General features: G+C 38.6%; 1 non-coding gene across 1 annotated transcript; it reads right to left on the bottom strand.

The window, feature by feature from the left end:
• Positions 1-4,461: 4,461 nt before the first annotated feature.
• Positions 4,462-4,535, bottom strand: Trnat-ugu. Its single transcript has one exon. It is a non-coding gene; the product is annotated as a tRNA-Thr (tRNA).
• Positions 4,536-9,445: the final 4,910 nt, after the last annotated feature.

The following is a 9,445-nucleotide window of genomic DNA, read 5'->3' as shown; positions in this document are numbered from 1 at the left end:
CCAAACAACCCAACCCAACCTTCTCCCCCCCCCCCCCCCCCCCCCTCACATACCTTGAGCCTTATTTATTTTTACAGCCAACAGAAACTTTATTGGGAATTCAAGTTTCTCAAAATGAATCGGTAAATAGGTTGAAATCATTTGTATATAGGCTATGAGAGATCTCTCCTGCTGTTGGGTCTGTATGAACAGTAGCTTCAATGATGGTATTTTGCATAGTTTTAATCTGCAAATGGATAGGATTACCAAGTTTCAGATGATAAAGATTCCACAGTAGTTTCTAATCATAAGGCAATAAGCCATACATACAACTTACAACAAAACAATGATGATGTGACTTACCAAACGAAAGTGCTGGCAGGTCGATAGACACACAAACAAACACACAAAATTCAATCTTTCGCAACCAACGGTTGCTTCATCAGGAAAGAGGGAAGGAGAGGGAAAGACGAAAGGATGCGGGTTTTAAGGCAGAGGGTAAGGAGTCATTCCAATCCTGGGAGCGGAAAGACTTACCTTAGGGGGAAAAAAGGACAGGTATACACTCGCACACACATACATATCCATCCACACATACACAGACACAAGCAGGCCTTTACAAATGTCTGCTTGTGTGTGTGTGTGTGTGTGTGTGTGTGTGTGTGTGTGTGTGTGTGTGTACATGTCCTTTTTCCCCCCCCTAAGGTAAGTCTTTCCGCTCCCGGGATTGGAATGACTCCTTACCCTCTCCCTTAAAACCCACATCCTTTTGTCTTTCCCTATCCTTCCCTCTTTCCTGATGAAGCAACCGTTGGTTGCAAAAGCTTGAATTTCGTGTGTATGTTTGTGTGTCTATCGACCTGCCAGCACTTTTGTTTGGTAAGTCACTATATATATATATATATATATATCTAAAAAGAAAGATGATGAAACTTACCAAACAAAAGCGCTGGCAGGTCGATAGACACACAAACAAACACAAACATACACACAAAATTCTAGCTTTCGCAACCAATGGTTGCCTCGTCAGGAAAGAGGGAAGGAGAAGGAAAGACAAAAGGATATGGGTTTTAAGGGAGAGGGTAAGGAGTCATTCCAATCCCGGGAGCGGAAAGACTTACCTTAGGGGGAAAAAAGGACAGGTATACACTCGCACACACACACATATCCATCCACACATACACTGACACAAGCAGACATTTGTAAAGGCAAAGAGAAACTCTTTGCCTTTACAAATGTCTGCTTGTGTCTGTGTATGTGTGGATGGATATGTGTGTGTGTGCGAGTGTATACCTGTCCTTTTTTCCCCCTAAGGTAAGTCTTTCCGCTCCCGGGATTGGAATGACTCCTTACCCTCTCCCTTAAAACCCATATCCTTTTGTCTTTCCTTCTCCTTCCCTCTTTCCTGACGAGGCAACCATTGGTTGCGAAAGCTAGAATTTTGTGTGTATGTTTGTGTTTGTTTGTGTGTCTATCGACCTGCCAGCGCTTTTGTTTGGTAAGTTTCATCATCTTTCTTTTTAGATATATTTTTCCCACGTGGAATGTTTCCCTCTATTATATATATATATATATATATATATATATAAAAAGGAGGAAGAATATACATGGGAGAAACAGTTTGTCTGAGGTTTTAAATGCCCTGCTATTGTATTTAAAACTGACTGCATGAAGAAAGTGCACATTTTTCACAGCACAGCTTCTCCTCTGCTGCAGTCAGCTTTAACAGAAAACCTGTACTTAATTGTTCAAAACAATATATAGCCTGAATGAAATTTTCACTCTGCAGCAGAGTGTGCGCTGATATGAAACTTCCACACAGATTAAACCTGTGAGCCAGACTGAGAGTCAAACTCGGGACCTCTGCGTTTTGCGGACAAGTGCTCTACCATCTGAGCTCGCCAAGCACGACTCACGACCCGTCCTCACAGCTTTACTTCCACCAGTACCTCATCTCCCTTTTTGCCAGAAGTGCTAGTCTCGCAAGGTTTGCAGGAGTGCTTCTGAAAGTTCGGAAGGTAGTAGGTGCGGTACTGGCAGAAGTAAAGCTGTGAGGACAGGTCGTGAGTTGTGCTTGGGCAGCTCTGTTGGTAGTACACTTGCCCGCGAAAGGCAAACGTTCTGAGTTGAAGTCTTGGTCCGGTACACAGTTTTAATCTGCCATGAAGTTTTAGTGTATAGCCTATATCCACCCAAATTTTTATTAGAATATTGTGTAAAATTATTAAGTAAGTCAGTCAATGTAATGATACTATAAAAACAATAGTTGCTACTCATCATATAATGGAGATGTGGAGTCGCAGATAGACACAACAAAAAGACTGTCACATAATAAACTTTTGACCAACAAGGCCCTTGTCAAAAATATACAAAACACACACACACACACACACACACACACACACACACACACACACACACACACCAAGTACCTTTCAAGATTTTTCATTAAAAATGTTAAACAACAACTTGTTTGTATATAGTAGTATGGACCTTGTATCACTGGGTAGGTGTTCAAAGATTTGTATGGCTGAACACCTCACTCCTTTCTGTACAGAAAAAAATCTACTCTCTAAGTGGTGGCAAGAGAAAACGTGTGTAAAAGTTAAATAAACGTGCATTTATTTAACCTTTATACAAGTTTTCTCTTGACGCCACTTGGTGGGTAAATTTTTTTTCTGTCTAATTACATTATATTTTCAAAACTTGATTATTTGAAATGATTTACTCACTTCTTTCTGTGTGATTGACAGAGTAAATCATTCCTCCTTGTACTCCATTTACAAATGTTACTTTGTTTTCAAACTGTGACTGATCATTCACAACAAACTGCATTACAGAGTACATGTGCCGAAATGCAGTCATCAGAATGCCCAACCATTTAAACAGCCACCAGGAAGATTCCACAGTGAACCCTGTAATTATAATATGTATTATATATGTGTATGTATATTACTGTATGAATTACACACTTCTCTGCAACACACACCCCTTTTATAATTCACGAGACATTAATGAATGAAAATACGAAAAGTAAGTCAGTTTTTTTGACGTTTTTATCTCCAAAATCTGATATCCGTAATGCAAAACTTCCCAATGTCAGATATTTCAGCAGACCAATAACACGTGACTTCCTGTTCCGGTCATCAATTTAAACATCATAGCTGTGTATCATACCCCATGAACCACGCAACTGTGGAAAATCAACACTTGATGATGGTATTAAAAGATAAAGATTATGCCTTCAGAGAACTCTACAACTACCCAGCCGGCGGTGTGAATTACAAAATTGACGTTTTGTGGCTACCCTTAAAAAGAGAAAAATGAAAATGGTCTCCTAAATGTTGTTGGAAGAACTGTAGCTTTGCCAGCAAATTTTGTATTAATGGTTTTTGGCTTCTAAGTGCACGCTCAATAGATGCGACTGTCATTTTGGCAGATATGTTTGCCCTTAATTCACTGAGGCGTTTTCACCAACACATGCTGCCACTGAAGAAACCCCAATTAATTAACACTTTTGTAGTTGTAGGGTCATATAGGTCTGACTAACTTTGAGGACCAATATGAGCATTGGGACCTATGTTACCAACTTCTGGATCGTGTCACCATATAGGGGCAACTGTACTGAACCTTAGAAAAATTTTGGACAGCACTGATTACTTGAGCAAACTGGCATGTATATATGGATGCTGCAGCATCACTGTTTCATGTTGTATGGCAATTTCCATTGTTTCACACTTTCCAAAGGTACCTGAATTAAGCATTTTTTCTTGTCATTTGCTCTGTAATCATTTTTCATTACAAATACACCATCAAGCATACATCTCTGCGACTGTATTACTTTGCATGTCAAATGAAGTTAGTGGAGCATATATAATGAAGGAAGTGATAAATCACAGAATATATAGTTGTGGAACTGTGAAGGAAACAGGGGAGGGTTGTCAGAAATATTAGCAAATAAAAATGTGATCTCATACATGGAGAGTTTCAGTTGCAGTTGGAGCTACACAGAAATTAATTTGCTTTCTACCTGCAACCTTACAATAATGGTTGCATTTACTAGAAGAAAAATGAATGGTGGCTGTTAGATGATAATGTCATGTTCTGAAGTAATACACCATCATGTGGCACAGTGGGTAGAGATATGCTATAAAAGACACAATCAAAACATTTTTTTGTAAATTAGATTACAAACTTTGATGGTCTTACGAATCACTTAACAAGCCACACTCAGTCAAGAGAACCCACTCACTATGCAGCAAACACACCACTGAAACACTGATTGTTCAAACAAGGTTCACAATAATGAAACAATCTGATTGTTAAAGTAATTATATATACGAAGACAGTAACTTTTTCTCCAAAGAACAGTTACTGTTGATGACCGTGCAGCTTTTCCCTGGAATAAACGATGACTAACTGACAACCTCAGCTACCGACAGGTGTTGTTGATATACCTCGATGTGGACAGCTGAAAATGTGTGCCCCGACCGGGACTCGAACCCGGGATCTCCTGCTTACATGGCAGACGCTCTATCCATCTGAGCCACCGAGGACACAGACGAATACATATTCAGCTGTCCACATCGAGGTATATCAACAACACCTGTCGGCAGCTGAGGTTGTCAGTTGGTCATCATTTATTCCAGGGAAAAGTGGCACGGTCATCAACAGTAACTGTTCTTTCGAGAAAAAGTTACTGTCTTCGTATATATAGTTAAAGGCTACCCAGCCATTGACCTTCGTCTGTGCGAATGCACACAGGTTGCCCAAACTCTTACGGGAATCGCCAAAGTGTGCACGAGTAATGAGTGATTGGGCAAATGTCTATAAGGTACAATACATATGTAGAACTGTGGACAGTTGGGAATGTGAGTCTCACGGGAAGTGTGCAAGGGATAAGTCCCTGCAGTCGCGCTATTCGTATGTGTCCTCGGTGGCTCAGATGGATAGAGTGTCTGCCATGTAAGCAGGAAATCCCAAGTTCGAGTCCCGGTCGGGGCACACATTTTCAGCTGCCCACATTGAGGTATATCAACAACACCTGCAGCTGAGGTTGTCAGTTAGTCATCATTTATTGTTAAAGTAATTGTTGTCATTATATTTTCTATAAACAGTGAATCTTGTGAATTTTCTCTATGAAACTAGTGGTTACGTATTTACCAAGGTATTAGGCTACATTTAAGTGTGATTAAATACAAAATTAAAACTCTTAGATGTTCAACCAATCAATTTCACATGATTCAAGCAAACCGATTCTTTCTTGGAAAAATGTTTTATACAATTGAATCCAAAAATTTTGAGAAATACAAAAATTATGAAACTTTTTTTTTTTTTTTTTTACAAATGAGAAGTTTTTTATGCAGATGAACACTGATGATATAAGCAGAAGCACTAATAAACATTTATTATGCATAATCAAAGGTTTCAAGTATAATGTGAGTGCCAGAAAAATGTGTTCAAACTTCCAGTGCGCCTCTTTTATGATGCTACTTTTTAGGGCCTTATATGCTTGCATTGCAAAACCAAATCCACTTTTCTAGATAGTTTAGAATATGCTCTTACTAATGACCATAATTTAGAAGAGTTTGGCGAAAACACTTTTTTGAAAAATTTGACTAAAAATACCCATCTTTAGCACTTTTTGAAAAATCGTCAACTTCATCCTAGATATGTGAAATAATGGAAAGCAATAGGAGAATGAAATTTTATATTCTAAGACCTTGTGTTGGTGAGTTATGGTGTGCAAAGTTTCATGTACATTCCACAATTACTTTCGGAGATTTTTTTTAAACAACTATTTTTTGCCCAACTTTGCTTCAAATTATCTATATGAAAATTGCTCAGAAATCCTTTTCTTAATATTTTACGTTAAAGAGCTCTAAAAGTTGTATAAGATGGCCACGTTTTGTTTCTTTCATACAAATACTTACAGAGATATCTCAAAAGTTGCTGAAAATTCAAGGATGCACTTGGAAGCTGTGCTATAGTTTCAGACAAGTGACTATATCTCTGCAAGTATTGAATTTCTGAAACTGAAGCTTTACCAGTGTTCATTGAGAACATGTGTGAATGTTCATACAAAATTTCATCAGAATCCATGATGGACATGTGGGAACATTTCTCGATATTAGACTACTTGGCACGGAATGGCCCATATAATTCTATTCTTATTTTATTCGCACTGGATCTTGTTCAATTCCACGGTCGTTAAGAGTTGTTGGTGAAGAATGCAACCAACCACAAATAGGCTACTTTAATTTTAGGTCCTTACCGGTTTCGCGATATCACGCCGGTCTTCACATGGCTAACTTTTTTAACTATAGTAATGTGTTTGACAGCAACTTCCCTTCCACTACTGCACTACATCAGAATACATGGATGTTTAGTGTCACTTTATACGTTGTGTGGATAGCACAACTATGTCAATGTGCCCGCATTTGATAAGATACAAAGTCAAACAGTTACATACACTTACATTTGATCTAGTGGACGGCGTTTCGTCTTGTTTTGGTCGTTACGCGTTTTCATAACTAGACACAAAGTGTTGATCTAGAAACAACACACACATTTTTAACAAATCACTGTGGCAAACATTCACAAGGCTCCTCACGCTAATCGAAACCTCAGTCATCTATTTCGCCGGTAGTATTATGTTTTTGTGTACAATGCAAAGACTATACGCCAAGCAAAGTTTTCACTCATTTGGCGACTACATCACTGTCACGGTCTAACGTATAGAGTCGATACAGTCGGAACCCTCACTGCTGTGAAAATTGTTACCACATGACAGTGCGATGCTAGCGCCTCGAGCGGTGAGAATGCAGTCGTAAAATTAAACTTCGTTCCTAATTATTTTTCTAGATAATTAGGGAAATAGTTATTACATTTCTGCATTTCAGGCATTAGTAAATTATCAAGAGACATTAATGATTATGGAATACAGCCGACTCTCCCTGATTCAGTGACATGAGCTACAACTTAATGATGAAGAAATATCTTCGAATATCTGTATAATTGCAGCTTACTCCACTGAAAACAAGACAATACAAACGTATATCACGGAGGAGAAGAATATATTTCTCTTGTTGTCTGTTCTTATTATGCCAGGTATTTTCCTTGATTCTTCATTACTCTACAGGGAGCTTAATATTTCGTAAAGTCTTAGATTTTAATCGACTTTCTAATACATAAATATTTTTGTAAATGTAATTACTTTTGCTTCAAAAGCGAATGTGTTGAAAATTATTGCAGGTTATGGTTCAGATGCAGCAACAATTGGGAAATTGGGTTTTTCCTGTGTTGGAAAATAGTATTATTGCTTTCTTCTTTTTACTATCACGTCTATGTGCTTTTACTTTCAGCTACAGTTGTGGTAGCTTATCTGCATCCTTAAAGGAAGCAGGTGTTACATTCCACAGACTTTTCCTATGTTCGACATTACTCTGCAGGAGCTTAATATTTCGTAAAGTCTTACGCTTTAACCGACTTTCTAATACATAAATATTTTTGTAAATGTAATTACTTTTGCTTCAAAAGCGAATATGGTTCAGGTGCAGCAACAGTTGGGGAATTGAGTTTCACCTGTGTTGGACAATAGTAATATTGCTTTTCTAATTTTATTATCTCGTCTATGTGCTTTTTCCTTCAGCTACAGTTGTGGTAGCTTATCTGCTACATTAAAGGAAGCAAGTGTTACATTCCATAGACTTTTCCAATGTTCGACATTCACTGTTTTGACTGGAAGTGAAGTGAAGAAAAAAAAACTTCACGTTTCTGTGTAGATATACGACGTCTTTCTGCAAAAGGGCAGGTCTTCTGCTGTTTACTTGCAATTTTTTTGTTCTTAAAGAACATTATATTTGCATTATATGTTTTAAGTTACAAGAAAGTCGTAAATAAATGTTCTGTAATGTAGCAGCTCACACCTCCTAGGGCCATCAAGGAAACTGGCAAAAAGACATTTCATGTCTTCTTCTTGTCGTTGCTGCAATTAATTGCGCTACAGACGCTCCTGTTTGTAAAAACAATCCTACAAACCGATAGAAACAATTAAGTTGCAGTGGGTAACAAAAGAGAGACGGAGTCTCGCAACTGTTCTATTAGACTATGTCACAGTTCTAAAGCCGGGTACACACACGTAATAAAAGTGTCGCTTCACAGCTAGTGGCATACTGCAGTTGCATGTGTGAACATCCAGTTTCCAGTGGCGCAGCTTAAGAGTTCAACTTGATTGTTTCACAGTCAAATATATCCACCTGTATCCTCCCACTCCTCTGGCCACATCTCAGCCAGACCGAGAATCTGCTTTTAACAGCTTTTATGTTTTAATACTATAGATCTTTCCTTCCCTGACAAATGAAAAAGACGTGATAACGACGCAGGTTCCTACATGGAATGCTGTTGAAGATTTTTACAAATCTGACAATGGCTTTAATGTCCTCCAGTGGAATGCACAACTGGCTATTTCGAACAGAGTAAGTATTTATAGGGAACTTAACTAGTGTTTGGGAAACTTGGATTAAGCCATCTCATCGAATAATATTCTAAGGTAATGCAACATTAGGCATGACAGAGAGAATGGAAAAAGAGGCATTACTATTTTAATGAGGGATACAATTGCTTTAAAAAAAATTCATGTCAATCTTAGGACGACAGACTGCCAAGCAGTGGCCACCGCAGTTTACTTTCATGGAACATTCACCATTGTCAGCATGTGCAAACTTCCTCAGTGTAAGTTTTGAAACCTTGCTCTGGATCAAATTAATGGCCAGCCTGAAACTATTAGGTGCCCAGCTGTCTCTGAAACTATCACTCAATACATTTTTGAATATTTTATGCTCGTTTCCGTTGAGAAAGTAGTCAACTGACATTGCATTCAAGATTCCGTACCTCCATTGACTGTACCCATTACTGCTTTCTGCTAATTTCTCTTTTTAGTATGGTGAAGAGACTGTACATTTGGGACCATATGGGCTGGAAATAGATAAGAGGAGCTGGCTGTCATAAAAATTTTCCGAAGCGAAGGATAAGTGGCAGTCGCAGGTAGACGAATAAGTTTTCTGTTTCATCATCCTGCGCTCTCCAGGGGGACACAGGAGGGCTGTTTTCTGTCGAAAAACACAGTATTGATCGTAGAAGCATCTTAGCAAGATAAGAGAACTCTAGCAAAGTGTTACTTCACAGGGTCGAGTGTCAATCTTTGTTACCTTGGGGGCAATGCCACAATATGCTAGGTTTAAATTTTAGAATCCAGCGTTCTGGCTGCTTTTTACTGTTACTTTCCAAAGGGAATATCATTTCTCATCCCTCCCATAGGTGCTTTTCAAAACTCTGTCATGCAATGGAAGATATTCAAATGTTTCAAATGGCTCTGGGCACTATGGGACTTAACTTCTGAGGTCATCAGTCCCCTAGAACTCAGAACTACTTAAACCTAACTAACCTAAGGACATCACACACATCC

This window comes from Schistocerca americana, chromosome 10 (assembly GCF_021461395.2).
Source record: "Schistocerca americana isolate TAMUIC-IGC-003095 chromosome 10, iqSchAmer2.1, whole genome shotgun sequence".
Taxonomy (NCBI): Eukaryota; Metazoa; Arthropoda; class Insecta; order Orthoptera; family Acrididae; genus Schistocerca; species Schistocerca americana.
This window is presented reverse-complemented; position numbering and strand designations above follow the sequence as displayed.